Source organism: Triturus cristatus, chromosome 1_1, assembly GCF_964204655.1.
Source record: "Triturus cristatus chromosome 1_1, aTriCri1.1, whole genome shotgun sequence".
Classification (NCBI taxonomy): domain Eukaryota; kingdom Metazoa; phylum Chordata; class Amphibia; order Caudata; family Salamandridae; genus Triturus; species Triturus cristatus.
In genome coordinates, this window is record NC_140579.1 from 200,573,054 (window position 1) to 200,592,155 (window position 19,102).

Here is a 19,102-nt window from a genome sequence, read left to right on the forward strand (position 1 = left end):
AGTGAGAGTGAGTGAGTCAGTCAGTGAGAGTGAGTCAGTCAGTGAGAGTAAGTGAGTCAGTCAGTGAGAGTGAGTGAGTCAGTCAGTGAGAGTGAGTGAGTCAGCCAGTGAGTCAGCCAGTGAGTCATGCAGTGACTCAGTCAGTGAGAGTGAGCCAGTCAGTGAGAGTGAGTCAGTCAGTGAGAGTGAGTCAGTCAGTGAGTGAGAGTCACTGAGTCAGTGAGAGTCAGTGAGTCAGTTAGAGTGAGTGAGTCAGTGAGAGTGAGTGAGTCAGTGAGAGTGAGTGAGTGAGTCAGTGAGAGTGAGTGAGTGAGTCAGTGAGAGTGAGTAAATCATTGAGAGTGAGTGAGTCAGTGAGAGTGAGTGAGTCAGTGAGAGTGAGTGAGTCAGTCAGTGAGAGTTAGTGAGTCAGTCAGTGAGTGTGAGTGAGTCAGTCAGTGAGAGAGAGAGAGTCAGTCAGTGAGAGTGAGTCAGTCAGTGAGAGTGAGTGAGTCAGTCAGTGAGAGTGAGTGAGTCAGTCAGTGAGAGTGAGTCAATCAGTGAGAGTGAGTCAGTCAGTGAGAGTGAGTCAGTAAGTGAGAGTGAGTGAGTCAGTGAGAGAGAGAGTGAGTCAGTGAGAGTGAGTCAGTCAGTGAGAGTGAGCGAGTCAGTCAGGGAGACTGAGTCAGTCAGTGAGAGTGCGTGAGTCAGTCAGTGAGAGTGAGTGTCAGTCAGTGAGAGTGAGTGTCAGTCAGTGAGAGTGAGTCTCAGTCAGTGAGAGTGAGTGAGTCAGTCAGTGAGAGTGAGTGAGTCAATGAGAGTGAGTGAGTCAGTCAGTGAGAGTGAGTCAGTCAGTGAGAGTGAGTGAGTCAGTCAGTGAGAGTGAGTGTCAGTCAGTGAGAGTGAGTGTCAGTCAGTGATAGTGAGTCTAAGTCAGTGAGAGTGAGTGAGTCAGTCAGTGAGAGTGAGTGAGTCAGTCAGTGAGAGTGAGTGAGTCAGTCAGTGAGAGTGAGTCAGTCAGTGAGAGTAAGTGAGTCAGTCAGTGAGAGTGAGTGAGTCAGTCAGTGAGAGTGAGTGAGTCAGTCAGTGAGAGTGAGTAAGTCAGTCAGTGAGAGTGAGTGAGTCAGCCAGTGAGTCAGCCAGTGAGTCAGCCAGTGACTCAGTCAGTGAGAGTGAACCAGTCAGTGAGAGTGAGTCAGTCAGTGAGAGTGAGTCAGTCAGTGAGAGTCAGTGAGTCAGTGAGAGTCAGTGAGTCAGTGAGAGTGAGTGAGTCAGTGAGAGTGAGTGAGTCAGTGAGAGTGAGTGAGTGAGTCAGTGAGAGTGAGTGAGTGAGTCAGTGAGAGTGAATGAGTCATTGAGAGTGAGTGAGTCAGTGAGAGTGAGTGAGTCAGTGAGAGTGAGTGAGTCAGTCAGTGAGAGTGAGTCAGTCAGTGAGTGTGAGTGAGTCAGTCAGTGAGAGAGAGAGAGAGAGAGAGAGTCAGTCAGTGAGAGTGAGTCAGTCAGTGAGAGTGAGTGAGTCAGTCAGTGAGAGTCAGTGAGTCAGTGAGAGTGAGTGAGTCAGTGAGAGTGAGTGAGTCAGTGAGAGTGAGTGAGTGAGTCAGTGAGAGTGAGTGAGTGAGTCAGTGAGAGTGAATGAGTCATTGAGAGTGAGTGAGTCAGTGAGAGTGAGTGAGTCAGTGAGAGTGAGTGAGTCAGTCAGTGAGAGTGAGTCAGTCAGTGAGTGTGAGTGAGTCAGTCAGTGAGAGAGAGAGAGAGAGAGTCAGTCAGTGAGAGTGAGTCAGTCAGTGAGAGTGAGTGAGTCAGTCAGTGAGAGTGAGTGAGTCAATCAGTGAGAGTGAGTCAGTCAGTTAGAGTGAGTGAGTCAGTGAGAGTGAGTCAGTCAGTGAGAGTGAGTGAGTCAGTGAGAGAGAGAGTGAGTCAGTGAGAGTGACTCAGTCAGTGAGAGTGAGTTTCAGTCAGTGAGAGTGAGTCTCAGTCAGTGAGAGTGAGTGAGTCAGTCAGTGAGAGTGAGTGAGTCAGTCAGTGAGAGTGAGTCAGTCAGTGAGAGTAAGTGAGTCAGTCAGTGAGAGTGAGTGAGTCAGTCAGTGAGAGTGAGTGAGTCAGTCAGTGAGAGTGAGTGAGTCAGCCAGTGAGTCAGCCAGTGAGTCATGCAGTGACTCAGTCAGTGAGAGTGAGCCAGTCAGTGAGAGTGAGTCAGTCAGTGAGAGTGAGTCAGTCAGTGAGTGAGAGTCACTGAGTCAGTGAGAGTCAGTGAGTCAGTTAGAGTGAGTGAGTCAGTGAGAGTGAGTGAGTCAGTGAGAGTGAGTGAGTGAGTCAGTGAGAGTGAGTGAGTGAGTCAGTGAGAGTGAGTAAATCATTGAGAGTGAGTGAGTCAGTGAGAGTGAGTGAGTCAGTGAGAGTGAGTGAGTCAGTCAGTGAGAGTTAGTGAGTCAGTCAGTGAGTGTGAGTGAGTCAGTCAGTGAGAGAGAGAGAGAGTCAGTCAGTGAGAGTGAGTCAGTCAGTGAGAGTGAGTGAGTCGGTCAGTGAGAGTGAGTGAGTCAGTCAGTGAGAGTGAGTCAATCAGTGAGAGTGAGTCAGTCAGTGAGAGTGAGTCAGTCAGTGAGAGTGAGTGAGTCAGTGAGAGAGAGTGAGTCAGTGAGAGTGAGTCAGTCAGTGAGAGTGAGCGAGTCAGTCAGTGAGAGTGAGTGAGTCAGTCAGTGAGAGTGAGTGAGTCAGTGAGAGTGAGTGAGTCAGTCAGGGAGACTGAGTCAGTCAGTGAGAGTGCGTGAGTCAGTCAGTGAGAGTGAGTGTCAGTCAGTGAGAGTGAGTGTCAGTCAGTGAGAGTGAGTGTCAGTCAGTGAGAGTGAGTCTCAGTCAGTGAGAGTGAGTGAGTCAGTCAGTGAGAGTAAGTGAGTCAGTCAGTGAGAGTGAGTGAGTCAGTCAGTGAGAGTGAGTGAGTCAGCCAGTGAGTCAGCCAGTGAGTCATGCAGTGACTCAGTCAGTGAGAGTGAGCCAGTCAGTGAGAGTGAGTCAGTCAGTGAGAGTGAGTCAGTCAGTGAGTGAGAGTCAGTGAGTCAGTGAGAGTCAGTGAGTCAGTTAGAGTGAGTGAGTCAGTGAGAGTGAGTGAGTCAGTGAGAGTGAGTGAGTCAGTGAGAGTGAGTGAGTGAGTCAGTGAGAGTGAGTAAATCATTGAGAGTGAGTGAGTCAGTGGGAGTGAGTGAGTCAGTGAGAGTGAGTGAGTCAGTCAGTGAGAGTGAGTGAGTCAGTCAGTGAGTGTGAGTGAGTCAGTCAGTGAGAGAGAGAGAGAGTCAGTCAGTGAGAGTGAGTGAGTCAGTCAGTGAGAGTGAGTGAGTCAGTCAGTGAGAGTGAGTCAATCAGTGAGAGTGAGTCAGTCAGTGAGAGTGAGTCAGTCAGTGAGAGTGAGTGAGTCAGTGAGAGAGAGTGAGTCAGTGAGAGTGAGTCAGTCAGTGAGAGTGAGCGAGTCAGTCAGTGAGAGTGAGTGAGTCAGTCAGTGAGAGTGAGTGAGTCAGTGAGAGTGAGTGAGTCAGTCAGGGAGACTGAGTCAGTCAGTGAGAGTGCGTGAGTCAGTTAGTGAGAGTGAGTGTCAGTCAGTGAGAGTGAGTGTCAGTCAGTGAGAGTTAGTGTCAGTCAGTGAGAGTGAGTCTCAGTCAGTGAGAGTGAGTCAGTCAGTCAGTGAGAGTGAGTGAGTCAGTCAGTGAGAGTAAGTGAGTCAGTCAGTGAGAGAGAGAGAGTCAGTCAGTGAGAGTGAGTCAGTCAGTGAGAGTGAGTGAGTCAGTCAGTGAGAGTGAGTGAGTCAGTCAGTGAGAGTGAGTCAGTCAGTGAGAGTGAGTCAGCCAGTGAGAGTGAGTGAATCAGTGAGAGAGAGAGTGAGTCAGTGAGAGTGAGTCAGTCAGTGAGAGTGAGCGAGTCAGTCAGTGAGAGTGAGTGAGTCAGTCAGTGAGAGTGAGTGAGTCAGTGAGAGTGAGTGAGTCAGTCAGAGAGACTGAGTCAGTCAGTGAGAGTGCATGAGTCAGTCAGTGAGAGTGAGTGTCAGTCAGTGAGAGTGAGTGTCAGTCAGTGAGAGTGAGTGTCAGTCAGTGAGAGTGAGTCTCAGTCAGTGAGAGTGAGTGAGTCAGTCAGTGAGAGTGAGTGAGTCAGTGAGAGTGAGTGAGTCAGTCAGTGAGAGTGAGTCAGTCAGTGAGAGTGAGTGAGTCAGTCAGTGAGAGTGAGTGTCAGTCAGTGAGAGTGAGTCTCAGTCAGTGAGAGTGAGTGAGTCAGTCAGTGAGAGTGAGTGAGTCAGTCAGTGAGAGTGAGTGAGTCAGTCAGTGAGAGTGAGTCAGTCAGTGAGAGTGAGTGAGTCAGTGAGAGAGAGAGTGAGTCAGTGAGAGTGAGTCAGTCAGTGAGAGTGAGCAAGTCAGTCAGTGAGAGTGAATGAGTCAGTCAGTGAGAGTGAGTGAGTCAGTGAGAGTGAGTGAGTCAGTCAGTGAGAGTTAGTGAGTCAGTCAGTGAGTGTGAGTGAGTCAGTCAGTGAGAGAGAGAGAGAGTCAGTCAGTGAGAGTGAGTCAGTCAGTGAGAGTGAGTGAGTCAGTCAGTGAGAGTGAGTGAGTCAGTCAGTGAGAGTGAGTCAATCAGTGAGAGTGAGTCAGTCAGTGAGAGTGAGTCAGTAAGTGAGAGTGAGTGAGTCAGTGAGAGAGAGAGTGAGTCAGTGAGAGTGAGTCAGTCAGTGAGAGTGAGCGAGTCAGTCAGGGAGACTGAGTCAGTCAGTGAGAGTGCGTGAGTCAGTCAGTGAGAGTGAGTGAGTCAGTGAGAGTGAGTGAGTCAGTGAGAGTGAGTGAGTGAGTCAGTGAGAGTGAGTAAATCATTGAGAGTGAGTGAGTCAGTGAGAGTGAGTGAGTCAGTGAGAGTGAGTGAGTGAGTCAGTGAGAGTGAGTGAGTCAGTCAGTGAGTGTGAGTGAGTCAGTCAGTGAGAGAGAGAGAGAGTCAGTCAGTGAGAGTGAGTCAGTCAGTGAGAGTGAGTGAGTCAGTCAGTGAGAGTGAGTGAGTCAGTCAGTGAGAGTGAGTCAATCAGTGAGAGTGAGTCAGTCAGTGAGAGTGAGTCAGTCAGTGAGAGTGAGTGAGTCAGTGAGAGAGAGTGAGTCAGTGAGAGTGAGTCAGTCAGTGAGAGTGAGCGAGTCAGTCAGTGAGAGTGAGTGAGTCAGTCAGTGAGAGTGAGTGAGTCAGTGAGAGTGAGTGAGTCAGTCAGGGAGACTGAGTCAGTCAGTGAGAGTGCGTGAGTCAGTCAGTGAGAGTGAGTGTCAGTCAGTGAGAGTGAGTGTCAGTCAGTGAGAGTTAGTGTCAGTCAGTGAGAGTGAGTCTCAGTCAGTGAGAGTGAGTGAGTCAGTCAGTGAGAGTGAGTGAGTCAGTCAGTGAGAGTGAGTGAGTCAGTCAGTGAGAGAGAGAGAGTCAGTCAGTGAGAGTGAGTCAGTCAGTGAGTGAGAGTCAGTGAGTCAGTGAGAGTCAGTGAGTCAGTTAGAGTGAGTGAGTCAGTGAGAGTGAGTGAGTCAGTGAGAGTGAGTGAGTCAGTGAGAGTGAGTGAGTGAGTCAGTGAGAGTGAGTAAATCATTGAGAGTGAGTGAGTCAGTGAGAGTGAGTGAGTCAGTGAGAGTGAGTGTGTCAGTCAGTGAGAGTGAGTGTCAGTCAGTGAGAGTGAGTCTCAGTCAGTGAGAGTGAGTGAGTCAGTCAGTGAGAGTGAGTGAGTCAGTGAGAGTGAGTGAGTCAGTCAGTGAGAGTGAGTCAGTTAGTGAGAGTGAGTGAGTCAGTCAGTGAGAGTGAGTGTCAGTCAGTGAGAGTGAGTGTCAGTCAGTGAGAGTGAGTCTCAGTCAGTGAGAGTGAGTGAGTCAGTCAGTGAGAGTGAGTGAATCAGTCAGTGAGAGTGAGTGAGTCAGTCAGTGAGAGTGAGTGAGTCAGTCAGTGAGAGTGAGTCAGTCAGTGAGAGTGAGTCAGTCAGTGAGAGTGAGTCAGTCAGTGAGAGAGAGAGTGAGTCAGTGAGAGTGAGTCAGTCAGTGAAAGTGAGCAAGTCAGTCAGTGAGAGTGAATGAGTCAGTCAGTGAGAGTGAGTGAGTCAGTGAGAGTGAGTGAGTCAGTCAGGGAGACTGAGTCAGTCAGTGAGAGTGCGTGAGTCAGTCAGTGAGAGTGAGTGTCAGTCAGTGAGAGTGAGTGTCAGTCAGTGAGAGTGAGTGTCAGTCAGTGAGAGTGAGTCTCAGTCAGTGAGAGTGAGTGAGTCAGTCAGTGAGAGTGAGTGAGTCAATGAGAGTGAGTGAGTCAGTCAGTGAGAGTGAGTCAGTCAGTGAGAGTGAGTGAGTCAGTCAGTGAGAGTGAGTGTCAGTCAGTGAGAGTGAGTGTCAGTCAGTGAGAGTGAGTGTCAGTCAGTGAGAGTGAGTCTCAGTCAGTGAGAGTGAGTGAGTCAGTCAGTGAGAGTGAGTGAGTCAGTCAGTGAGAGTGAGTGAGTCAGTCAGTGAGAGTGAGTCAGTCAGTGAGAGTAAGTGAGTCAGTCAGTGAGAGTGAGTGAGTCAGTCAGTGAGAGTGAGTGAGTCAGTCAGTGAGAGTGAGTAAGTCAGTCAGTGAGAGTGAGTGAGTCAGCCAGTGAGTCAGTCAGTGAGAGTGAACCAGTCAGTGAGAGTGAGTCAGTCAGTGAGAGTGAGTCAGTCAGTGAGAGTGAGTGAGTCAGTGAGAGTGAGTGAGTCAGTGAGAGTGAGTGAGTCAGTGAGAGTGAGTGAGTCAGTGAGAGTGAGTGAGTTAGTCAGTGAGAGTGAATGAGTCATTGAGAGTGAGTGAGTCAGTGAGAGTGAGTGAGTCAGTGAGTGTGAGTGAGTCAGTCAGTGAGAGAGAGAGAGAGAGTCAGTCAGTGAGAGTGAGTCAGTCAGTGAGAGTGAGTGAGTCAGTCAGTGAGAGTGAGTGAGTCAATCAGTGAGAGTGAGTCAGTCAGTTAGAGTGAGTGAGTCAGTGAGAGTGAGTCAGTCAGTGAGAGTGAGTGAGTCAGTGAGAGAGAGAGTGAGTCAGTGAGAGTGACTCAGTCAGTGAGAGTGAGTTTCAGTCAGTGAGAGTGAGTCTCAGTCAGTGAGAGTGAGTGAGTCAGTCAGTGAGAGTGAGTGAGTCAGTCAGTGAGAGTGAGTCAGTCAGTGAGAGTAAGTGAGTCAGTCAGTGAGAGTGAGTGAGTCAGTCAGTGAGAGTGAGTGAGTCAGCCAGTGAGTCAGCCAGTGAGTCATGCAGTGACTCAGTCAGTGAGAGTGAGCCAGTCAGTGAGAGTGAGTCAGTCAGTGAGAGTGAGTCAGTCAGTGAGTGAGAGTCACTGAGTCAGTGAGAGTCAGTGAGTCAGTTAGAGTGAGTGAGTCAGTGAGAGTGAGTGAGTCAGTGAGAGTGAGTGAGTGAGTCAGTGAGAGTGAGTGAGTGAGTCAGTGAGAGTGAGTAAATCATTGAGAGTGAGTGAGTCAGTGAGAGTGAGTGAGTCAGTGAGAGTGAGTGAGTCAGTCAGTGAGAGTTAGTGAGTCAGTCAGTGAGTGTGAGTGAGTCAGTCAGTGAGAGAGAGAGAGTCAGTCAGTGAGAGTGAGTCAGTCAGTGAGAGTGAGTGAGTCAGTCAGTGAGAGTGAGTGAGTCAGTCAGTGAGAGTGAGTCAATCAGTGAGAGTGAGTCAGTCAGTGAGAGTGAGTCAGTAAGTGAGAGTGAGTGAGTCAGTGAGAGAGAGAGTGAGTCAGTGAGAGTGAGTCAGTCAGTGAGAGTGAGCGAGTCAGTCAGGGAGACTGAGTCAGTCAGTGAGAGTGCGTGAGTCAGTCAGTGAGAGTGAGTGTCAGTCAGTGAGAATGAGTGTCAGTCAGTGAGAGTGAGTCTCAGTCAGTGAGAGTGAGTGAGTCAGTCAGTGAGAGTGAGTGAGTCAATGAGAGTGAGTGAGTCAGTCAGTGAGAGTGAGTCAGTCAGTGAGAGTGAGTGAGTCAGTCAGTGAGAGTGAGTGTCAGTCAGTGAGAGTGAGTGTCAGTCAGTGATAGTGAGTCTAAGTCAGTGAGAGTGAGTGAGTCAGTCAGTGAGAGTGAGTGAGTCAGTCAGTGAGAGTGAGTGAGTCAGTCAGTGAGAGTGAGTCAGTCAGTGAGAGTAAGTGAGTCAGTCAGTGAGAGTGAGTGAGTCAGTCAGTGAGAGTGAGTGAGTCAGTCAGTGAGAGTGAGTAAGTCAGTCAGTGAGAGTGAGTGAGTCAGCCAGTGAGTCAGCCAGTGAGTCAGCCAGTGACTCAGTCAGTGAGAGTGAACCAGTCAGTGAGAGTGAGTCAGTCAGTGAGAGTGAGTCAGTCAGTGAGAGTCAGTGAGTCAGTGAGAGTCAGTGAGTCAGTGAGAGTGAGTGAGTCAGTGAGAGTGAGTGAGTCAGTGAGAGTGAGTGAGTGAGTCAGTGAGAGTGAGTGAGTGAGTCAGTGAGAGTGAATGAGTCATTGAGAGTGAGTGAGTCAGTGAGAGTGAGTGAGTCAGTGAGAGTGAGTGAGTCAGTCAGTGAGAGTGAGTCAGTCAGTGAGTGTGAGTGAGTCAGTCAGTGAGAGAGAGAGAGAGAGAGAGAGTCAGTCAGTGAGAGTGAGTCAGTCAGTGAGAGTGAGTGAGTCAGTCAGTGAGAGTGAGTGAGTCAATCAGTGAGAGTGAGTCAGTCAGTTAGAGTGAGTGAGTCAGTGAGAGTGAGTCAGTCAGTGAGAGTGAGTGAGTCAGTGAGAGAGAGAGTGAGTCAGTGAGAGTGACTCAGTCAGTGAGAGTGAGTTTCAGTCAGTGAGAGTGAGTCTCAGTCAGTGAGAGTGAGTGAGTCAGTCAGTGAGAGTGAGTGAGTCAGTCAGTGAGAGTGAGTGAGTCAGTCAGTGAGAGTGAGTCAGTCAGTGAGAGTAAGTGAGTCAGTCAGTGAGAGTGAGTGAGTCAGTCAGTGAGAGTGAGTGAGTCAGTCAGTGAGAGTGAGTGAGTCAGCCAGTGAGTCAGCCAGTGAGTCATGCAGTGACTCAGTCAGTGAGAGTGAGCCAGTCAGTGAGAGTGAGTCAGTCAGTGAGAGTGAGTCAGTCAGTGAGTGAGAGTCACTGAGTCAGTGAGAGTCAGTGAGTCAGTTAGAGTGAGTGAGTCAGTGAGAGTGAGTGAGTCAGTGAGAGTGAGTGAGTGAGTCAGTGAGAGTGAGTGAGTGAGTCAGTGAGAGTGAGTAAATCATTGAGAGTGAGTGAGTCAGTGAGAGTGAGTGAGTCAGTGAGAGTGAGTGAGTCAGTCAGTGAGAGTTAGTGAGTCAGTCAGTGAGTGTGAGTGAGTCAGTCAGTGAGAGAGAGAGAGAGTCAGTCAGTGAGAGTGAGTCAGTCAGTGAGAGTGAGTGAGTCGGTCAGTGAGAGTGAGTGAGTCAGTCAGTGAGAGTGAGTCAATCAGTGAGAGTGAGTCAGTCAGTGAGAGTGAGTCAGTCAGTGAGAGTGAGTGAGTCAGTGAGAGAGAGTGAGTCAGTGAGAGTGAGTCAGTCAGTGAGAGTGAGCGAGTCAGTCAGTGAGAGTGAGTGAGTCAGTCAGTGAGAGTGAGTGAGTCAGTGAGAGTGAGTGAGTCAGTCAGGGAGACTGAGTCAGTCAGTGAGAGTGCGTGAGTCAGTCAGTGAGAGTGAGTGTCAGTCAGTGAGAGTGAGTGTCAGTCAGTGAGAGTGAGTGTCAGTCAGTGAGAGTGAGTCTCAGTCAGTGAGAGTGAGTGAGTCAGTCAGTGAGAGTAAGTGAGTCAGTCAGTGAGAGTGAGTGAGTCAGTCAGTGAGAGTGAGTGAGTCAGCCAGTGAGTCAGCCAGTGAGTCATGCAGTGACTCAGTCAGTGAGAGTGAGCCAGTCAGTGAGAGTGAGTCAGTCAGTGAGAGTGAGTCAGTCAGTGAGTGAGAGTCAGTGAGTCAGTGAGAGTCAGTGAGTCAGTTAGAGTGAGTGAGTCAGTGAGAGTGAGTGAGTCAGTGAGAGTGAGTGAGTCAGTGAGAGTGAGTGAGTGAGTCAGTGAGAGTGAGTAAATCATTGAGAGTGAGTGAGTCAGTGGGAGTGAGTGAGTCAGTGAGAGTGAGTGAGTCAGTCAGTGAGAGTGAGTGAGTCAGTCAGTGAGTGTGAGTGAGTCAGTCAGTGAGAGTGAGTGAGTCAGTCAGTGAGAGTGAGTCAATCAGTGAGAGTGAGTCAGTCAGTGAGAGTGAGTCAGTCAGTGAGAGTGAGTGAGTCAGTGAGAGAGAGTGAGTCAGTGAGAGTGAGTCAGTCAGTGAGAGTGAGCGAGTCAGTCAGTGAGAGTGAGTGAGTCAGTCAGTGAGAGTGAGTGAGTCAGTGAGAGTGAGTGAGTCAGCCAGTGAGTCAGCCAGTGAGTCATGCAGTGACTCAGTCAGTGAGAGTGAGCCAGTCAGTGAGAGTGACTCAGTCAGTGAGAGTGAGTCAGTCAGTGAGTGAGAGTCAGTGAGTCAGTGAGAGTGAGTAAATCATTGAGAGTGAGTGAGTCAGTGAGAGTGAGTGAGTCAGTGAGAGTGAGTGTGTCAGTCAGTGAGAGTGAGTGTCAGTCAGTGAGAGTGCGTCTCAGTCAGTGAGAGTGAGTGAGTCAGTCAGTGAGAGTGAGTCAATTAGTGAGAGTGAGTGAGTCAGTCAGTGAGAGTGAGTGTCAGTCAGTGAGAGTGAGTGTCAGTCAGTGAGAGTGAGTCTCAGTCAGTGAGAGTGAGTGAGTCAGTCAGTGAGAGTGAGTGAATCAGTCAGTGAGAGTGAGTGAGTCAGTCAGTGAGAGTGAGTGAGTCAGTCAGTGAGAGTGAGTCAGTCAGTGAGAGTGAGTCAGTCAGTGAGAGTGAGTCAGTCAGTGAGAGAGAGAGTGAGTCAGTGAGAGTGAGTCAGTCAGTGAGAGTGAGCAAGTCAGTCAGTGAGAGTGAATGAGTCAGTCAGTGAGAGTGAGTGAGTCAGTGAGAGTGAGTGAGTCAGTCAGGGAGACTGAGTCAGTCAGTGAGAGTGCGTGAGTCAGTCAGTGAGAGTGAGTGTTAGTCAGTGAGAGTGAGAGTCAGTCAGTGAGAGTGAGTGTCAGTCAGTGAGAGTGAGTCTCAGTCAGTGAGAGTGAGTGAGTCAGTCAGTGAGAGTGAGTGAGTCAATGAGAGTGAGTGAGTCAGTCAGTGAGAGTGAGTCAGTCAGTGAGAGTGAGTGAGTCAGTCAGTGAGAGTGAGTGTCAGTCAGTGAGAGTGAGTGTCAGTCAGTGAGAGTGAGTGTCAGTCAGTGAGAGTGAGTCTCAGTCAGTGAGAGTGAGTGAGTCAGTCAGTGAGAGTGAGTGAGTCAGTCAGTGAGAGTGAGTGAGTCAGTCAGTGAGAGTGAGTCAGTCAGTGAGAGTAAGTGAGTCAGTCAGTGAGAGTGAGTGAGTCAGTCAGTGAGAGTGAGTGAGTCAGTCAGTGAGAGTGAGTAAGTCAGTCAGTGAGAGTGAGTGAGTCAGCCAGTGAGTCAGTCAGTGAGAGTGAACCAGTCAGTGAGAGTGAGTCAGTCAGTGAGAGTGAGTGAGTCAGTGAGAGTGAGTGAGTCAGTGAGAGTGAGTGAGTCAGTGAGAGTGAGTGAGTCAGTGAGAGTGAGTGAGTCAGTGAGAGTGAGTGAGTTAGTCAGTGAGAGTGAATGAGTCATTGAGAGTGAGTGAGTCAGTGAGAGTGAGTGAGTCAGTGAGTGTGAGTGAGTCAGTCAGTGAGAGAGAGAGAGAGAGTCAGTCAGTGAGAGTGAGTCAGTCAGTGAGAGTGAGTGAGTCAGTCAGTGAGAGTGAGTGAGTCAATCAGTGAGAGTGAGTCAGTCAGTTAGAGTGAGTGAGTCAGTGAGAGTGAGTCAGTCAGTGAGAGTGAGTGAGTCAGTGAGAGAGAGAGTGAGTCAGTGAGAGTGACTCAGTCAGTGAGAGTGAGTTTCAGTCAGTGAGAGTGAGTCTCAGTCAGTGAGAGTGAGTGAGTCAGTCAGTGAGAGTGAGTGAGTCAGTCAGTGAGAGTGAGTGAGTCAGTCAGTGAGAGTGAGTCAGTCAGTGAGAGTAAGTGAGTCAGTCAGTGAGAGTGAGTGAGTCAGTCAGTGAGAGTGAGTGAGTCAGCCAGTGAGTCAGCCAGTGAGTCATGCAGTGACTCAGTCAGTGAGAGTGAGCCAGTCAGTGAGAGTGAGTCAGTCAGTGAGAGTGAGTCAGTCAGTGAGTGAGAGTCACTGAGTCAGTGAGAGTCAGTGAGTCAGTTAGAGTGAGTGAGTTAGTGAGAGTGAGTGAGTCAGTGAGAGTGAGTGAGTGAGTCAGTGAGAGTGAGTGAGTGAGTCAGTGAGAGTGAGTAAATCATTGAGAGTGAGTGAGTCAGTGAGAGTGAGTGAGTCAGTGAGAGTGAGTGAGTCAGTCAGTGAGAGTTAGTGAGTCAGTCAGTGAGTGTGAGTGAGTCAGTCAGTGAGAGAGAGAGAGTCAGTCAGTGAGAGTGAGTCAGTCAGTGAGAGTGAGTGAGTCAGTCAGTGAGAGTGAGTCAATCAGTGAGAGTGAGTCAGTCAGTGAGAGTGAGTCAGTAAGTGAGAGTGAGTGAGTCAGTGAGAGAGAGAGTGAGTCAGTGAGAGTGAGTCAGTCAGTGAGAGTGAGTCAGTCAGTGAGAGTGAGTCAGTCAGTGAGTGAGAGTCACTGAGTCAGTGAGAGTCAGTGAGTCAGTTAGAGTGAGTGAGTCAGTGAGAGTGAGTGAGTCAGTGAGAGTGAGTGAGTGAGTCAGTGAGAGTGAGTGAGTGAGTCAGTGAGAGTGAGTAAATCATTGAGAGTGAGTGAGTCAGTGAGAGTGAGTGAGTCAGTGAGAGTGAGTGAGTCAGTCAGTGAGAGTTAGTGAGTCAGTCAGTGAGTGTGAGTGAGTCAGTCAGTGAGAGAGAGAGAGTCAGTCAGTGAGAGTGAGTCAGTCAGTGAGAGTGAGTGAGTCAGTCAGTGAGAGTGAGTCAATCAGTGAGAGTGAGTCAGTCAGTGAGAGTGAGTCAGTAAGTGAGAGTGAGTGAGTCAGTGAGAGAGAGAGTGAGTCAGTGAGAGTGAGTCAGTCAGTGAGAGTGAGCGAGTCAGTCAGGGAGACTGAGTCAGTCAGTGAGAGTGCGTGAGTCAGTCAGTGAGAGTGAGTGTCAGTCAGTGAGAGTGAGTGTCAGTCAGTGAGAGTGAGTCTCAGTCAGTGAGAGTGAGTGAGTCAGTCAGTGAGAGTGAGTGAGTCAATGAGAGTGAGTGAGTCAGTCAGTGAGAGTGAGTCAGTCAGTGAGAGTGAGTGAGTCAGTCAGTGAGAGTGAGTGTCAGTCAGTGAGAGTGAGTGTCAGTCAGTGATAGTGAGTCTAAGTCAGTGAGAGTGAGTGAGTCAGTCAGTGAGAGTGAGTGAGTCAGTCAGTGAGAGTGAGTGAGTCAGTCAGTGAGAGTGAGTCAGTCAGTGAGAGTAAGTGAGTCAGTCAGTGAGAGTGAGTGAGTCAGTCAGTGAGAGTGAGTGAGTCAGTCAGTGAGAGTGAGTAAGTCAGTCAGTGAGAGTGAGTGAGTCAGCCAGTGAGTCAGCCAGTGAGTCAGCCAGTGACTCAGTCAGTGAGAGTGAACCAGTCAGTGAGAGTGAGTCAGTCAGTGAGAGTGAGTCAGTCAGTGAGATTCAGTGAGTCAGTGAGAGTCAGTGAGTCAGTGAGAGTAAGTGAGTCAGTGAGAGTGAGTGAGTCAGTGAGAGTGAGTGAGTGAGTCAGTGAGAGTGAGTGAGTGAGTCAGTGAGAGTGAATGAGTCATTGAGAGTGAGTGAGTCAGTGAGAGTGAGTGAGTCAGTGAGAGTGAGTGAGTCAGTCAGTGAGAGTGAGTCAGTCAGTGAGTGTGAGTGAGTCAGTCAGTGAGAGAGAGAGAGAGAGAGAGAGTCAGTCAGTGAGAGTGAGTCAGTCAGTGAGAGTGAGTGAGTCAGTCAGTGAGAGTGAGTGAGTCAATCAGTGAGAGTGAGTCAGTCAGTTAGAGTGAGTGAGTCAGTGAGAGTGAGTCAGTCAGTGAGAGTGAGTGAGTCAGTGAGAGAGAGAGTGAGTCAGTGAGAGTGACTCAGTCAGTGAGAGTGAGTTTCAGTCAGTGAGAGTGAGTCTCAGTCAGTGAGAGTGAGTGAGTCAGTCAGTGAGAGTGAGTGAGTCAGTCAGTGAGAGTGAGTGAGTCAGTCAGTGAGAGTGAGTCAGTCAGTGAGAGTAAGTGAGTCAGTCAGTGAGAGTGAGTGAGTCAGTCAGTGAGAGTGAGTGAGTCAGTCAGTGAGAGTGAGTGAGTCAGCCAGTGAGTCAGCCAGTGAGTCATGCAGTGACTCAGTCAGTGAGAGTGAGCCAGTCAGTGAGAGTGAGTCAGTCAGTGAGAGTGAGTCAGTCAGTGAGTGAGAGTCACTGAGTCAGTGAGAGTCAGTGAGTCAGTTAGAGTGAGTGAGTCAGTGAGAGTGAGTGAGTCAGTGAGAGTGAGTGAGTGAGTCAGTGAGAGTGAGTGAGTGAGTCAGTGAGAGTGAGTAAATCATTGAGAGTGAGTGAGTCAGTGAGAGTGAGTGAGTCAGTGAGAGTGAGTGAGTCAGTCAGTGAGAGTTAGTGAGTCAGTCAGTGAGTGTGAGTGAGTCAGTCAGTGAGAGAGAGAGAGAGTCAGTCAGTGAGAGTGAGTCAGTCAGTGAGAGTGAGTGAGTCGGTCAGTGAGAGTGAGTGAGTCAGTCAGTGAGAGTGAGTCAATCAGTGAGAGTGAGTCAGTCAGTGAGAGTGAGTCAGTCAGTGAGAGTGAGTGAGTCAGTGAGAGAGAGTGAGTCAGTGAGAGTGAGTCAGTCAGTGAGAGTGAGCGAGTCAGTCAGTGAGAGTGAGTGAGTCAGTCAGTGAGAGTGAGTGAGTCAGTGAGAGTGAGTGAGTCAGTCAGGGAGACTGAGTCAGTCAGTGAGAGTGCGTGAGTCAGTCAGTGAGAGTGAGTGTCAGTCAGTGAGAGTGAGTGTCAGTCAGTGAGAGTGAGTGTCAGTCAGTGAGAGTGAGTCTCAGTCAGTGAGAGTGAGTGAGTCAGTCAGTGAGAGTAAGTGAGTCAGTCAGTGAGAGTGAGTGAGTCAGTCAGTGAGAGTGAGTGAGTCAGCCAGTGAGTCAGCCAGTGAGTCATGCAGTGACTCAGTCAGTGAGAGTGAGCCAGTCAGTGAGAGTGAGTCAGTCAGTGAGAGTGAGTCAGTCAGTGAGTGAGAGTCAGTGAGTCAGTGAGAGTCAGTGAGTCAGTTAGAGTGAGTGAGTCAGTGAGAGTGAGTGAGTCAGTGAGAGTGAGTGAGTCAGTGAGAGTGAGTGAGTGAGTCAGTGAGAGTGAGTAAATCATTGAGAGTGAGTGAGTCAGTGGGAGTGAGTGAGTCAGTGAGAGTGAGTGAGTCAGTCAGTGAGAGTGAGTGAGTCAGTCAGTGAGTGTGAGTGAGTCAGTCAGTGAGAGAGAGAGAGAGTCAGTCAGTGAGAGTGAGTCAGTCAGTGAGAGTGAGTGAGTCAGTCAGTGAGAGTGAGTGAGTCAGTCAGTGAGAGTGAGTCAATCAGTGAGAGTGAGTCAGTCAGTGAGAGTGAGTCAGTCAGTGAGAGTGAGTGAGTCAGTGAGAGAGAGTGAGTCAGTGAGAGTGAGTCAGTCAGTGAGAGTGAGCGAGTCAGTCAGTGAGAGTGAGTGAGTCAGTCAGTGAGAGTGAGTGAGTCAGTGAGAGTGAGTGAGTCAGCCAGTGAGTCAGCCAGTGAGTCATGCAGTGACTCAGTCAGTGAGAGTGAGCCAGTCAGTGAGAGTGAGTCAGTCAGTGAGAGTGAGTCAGTCAGTGAGTGAGAGTCAGTGAGTCAGTGAGAGTGAGTAAATCATTGAGAGTGAGTGAGTCAGTGAGAGTGAGTGAGTCAGTGAGAGTGAGTGTGTCAGTCAGTGAGAGTGAGTGTCAGTCAGTGAGAGTGAGTCTCAGTCAGTGAGAGTGAGTGAGTCAGTCAGTGAGAGGGAGTGAGTCAGTGAGAGTGAGTGAGTCAGTCAGTGAGAGTGAGTCAGTTAGTGAGAGTGAGTGAGTCAGTCAGTGAGAGTGAGTGTCAGTCAGTGAGAGTGAGTGTCAGTCAGTGAGAGTGAGTCTCAGTCAGTGAGAGTGAGTGAGTCAGTCAGTGAGAGTAAGTGAGTCAGTCAGTGAGAGTGAGTGAGTCAGTCAGTGAGAGTGAGTGAGTCAGCCAGTGAGTCAGCCAGTGAGTCATGCAGTGACTCAGTCAGTGAGAGTGAGCCAGTCAGTGAGAGTGAGTCAGTCAGTGAGAGTGAGTCAGTCAGTGAGTGAGAGTCAGTGAGTCAGTGAGAGTCAGTGAGTCAGTTAGAGTGAGTGAGTCAGTGAGAGTGAGTGAGTCAGTGAGAGTGAGTGTCAGTCAGTGAGAGTGAGTGTCAGTCAGTGAGAGTGAGTCTCAGTCAGTGAGAGTGAGTGAGTCAGTCAGTGAGAGTAAGTGAGTCAGTCAGTGAGAGTGAGTGAGTCAGTCAGTGAGAGTGAGTGAGTCAGCCAGTGAGTCAGCCAGTGAGTCATGCAGTGACTCAGTCAGTGAGAGTGAGCCAGTCAGTGAGAGTGAGTCAGTCAGTGAGAGTGAGTCAGTCAGTGAGTGAGAGTCAGTGAGTCAGTGAGAGTCAGTGAGTCAGTTAGAGTGAGTGAGTCAGTGAGAGTGAGTGAGTCAGTGAGAGTGAGTGAGTCAGTGAGAGTGAGTGAGTGAGTCAGTGAGAGTGAGTAAATCATTGAGAGTGAGTGAGTCAGTGGGAGTGAGTGAGTCAGTGAGAGTGAGTGAGTCAGTCAGTGAGAGTGAGTGAGTCAGTCAGTGAGTGTGAGTGAGTCAGTCAGTGAGAGAGAGAGAGAGTCAGTCAGTGAGAGTGAGTCAGTCAGTGAGAGTGAGTGAGTCAGTCAGTGAGAGTGAGTGAGTCAGTCAGTGAGAGTGAGTCAATCAGTGAGAGTGAGTCAGTCAGTGAGAGTGAGTCAGTCAGTGAGAGTGAGTGAGTCAGTGAGAGAGAGTGAGTCAGTGAGAGTGAGTCAGTCAGTGAGAGTGAGCGAGTCAGTCAGTGAGAGTGAGTGAGTCAGTCAGTGAGAGTGAGTGAGTCAGTGAGAGTGAGTGAGTCAGCCAGTGAGTCAGCCAGTGAGTCATGCAGTGACTCAGTCAGTGAGAGTGAGCCAGTCAGTGAGAGTGAGTCAGTCAGTGAGAGTGAGTCAGTCAGTGAGTGAGAGTCAGTGAGTCAGTGAGAGTGAGTAAATCATTGAGAGTGAGTGAGTCAGTGAGAGTGAGTGAGTCAGTGAGAGTGAGTGTGTCAGTCAGTGAGAGTGAGTGTCAGTCAGTGAGAGTGAGTCTCAGTCAGTGAGAGTGAGTGAGTCAGTCAGTGAGAGTGAGTGAGTCAGTGAGAGTGAGTGAGTCAGTCAGTGAGAGTGAGTCAGTTAGTGAGAGTGAGTGAGTCAGTGAGAGTGAGTGTCAGTCAGTGAGAGTGAGTGTCAGTCAGTGAGAGTGAGTCTCAGTCAGTGAGAGTGAGTGAGTCAGTCAGTGAGAGTGAGTGAATCAGTCAGTGAGAGTGAGTGAGTCAGTCAGTGAGAGTGAGTGAGTCAGTCAGTGAGAGTGAGTCAGTCAGTGAGAGTGAGTCAGTCAGTGAGAGTGAGTCAGTCAGTGAGAGAGAGAGTGAGTCAGTGAGAGTGAGTCAGTCAGTGAGAGTGAGCAAGTCAGTCAGTGAGAGTGAATGAGTCAGTCAGTGAGAGTGAGTGAGTCAGTGAGAGTGAGTGAGTCAGTCAGGGAGACTGAGTCAGTCAGTGAGAGTGCGTGAGTCAGTCAGTGAGAGTGAGTGTCAGTCAGTGAGAGTGAGTGTCAGTCAGTGAGAGTGAGTGTCAGTCAGTGAGAGTGAGTCTCAGTCAGTGAGAGTGAGTGAGTCAGTCAGTGAGAGTGAGTGAGTCAATGAGAGTGAGTGAGTCAGTCAGTGAGAGTGAGTCAGTCAGTGAGAGTGAGTGAGTCAGTCAGTGAGAGTGAGTGTCAGTCAGTGAGAGTGAGTGTCAGTCAGTGAGAGTGAGTGTCAGTCAGTGAGAGTGAGTCTCAGTCAGTGAGAGTGAGTGAGTCAGTCAGTGAGAGTGAGTGAGTCAGTCAGTGAGAGTGAGTGAGTCAGTCAGTGAGAGTGAGTCAGTCAGTGAGAGTAAGTGAGTCAGTCAGTGAGAGTGAGTGAGTCAGTCAGTGAGAGTGAGTGAGTCAGTCAGTGAGAGTGAGTAAGTCAGTCAGTGAGAGTGAGTGAGTCAGCCAGTGAGTCAGTCAGTGAGAGTGAACCAGTCAGTGAGAGTGAGTCAGTCAGTGAGAGTGAGTCAGTCAGTGAGAGTGAGTGAGTCAGTGAGAGTGAGTGAGTCAGTGAGAGTGAGTGAGTCAGTGAGAGTGAGTGAGTTAGTCAGTGAGAGTGAATGAGTCATTGAGAGTGAGTGAGTCAGTGAGAGTGAGTGAGTCAGTGAGTGTGAGTGAGTCAGTCAGTGAGAGAGAGAGAGAGAGTCAGTCAGTGAGAGTGAGTCAGTCAGTGAGAGTGAGTGAGTCAGTCAGTGAGAGTGAGTGAGTCAATCAGTGAGAGTGAGTCAGTCAGTTAGAGTGAGTGAGTCAGTGAGAGTGAGTCAGTCAGTGAGAGTGAGTGAGTCAGTGAGAGAGAGAGTGAGTCAGTGAGAGTGACTCAGTCAGTGAGAGTGAGTTTCAGTCAGTGAGAGTGAGTCTCAGTCAGTGAGAGTGAGTCAGTCAGTCAGTGAGAGTGAGTGAGTCAGTCAGTGAGAGTGAGTGAGTCAGTCAGTGAGAGTGAGTCAGTCAGTGAGAGTAAGTGAGTCAGTCAGTGAGAGTGAGTGAGTCAGTCAGTGAGAGTGAGTGAGTCAGCCAGTGAGTCAGCCAGTGAGTCATGCAGTGACTCAGTCAGTGAGAGTGAGCCAGTCAGTGAGAGTGAGTCAGTCAGTGAGAGTGAGTCAGTCAGTGAGTGAGAGTCACTGAGTCAGTGAGAGTCAGTGAGTCAGTTAGAGTGAGTGAGTCAGTGAGAGTGAGTGAGTCAGTGAGAGTGAGTGAGTGAGTCAGTGAGAGTGAGTGAGTGAGTCAGTGAGAGTGAGTAAATCATTGAGAGTGAGTGAGTCAGTGAGAGTGAGTGAGTCAGTGAGAGTGAGTGAGTCAGTCAGTGAGAGTTAGTGAGTCAGTCAGTGAGTGTGAGTGAGTCAGTCAGTGAGAGAGAGAGAGTCAGTCAGTGAG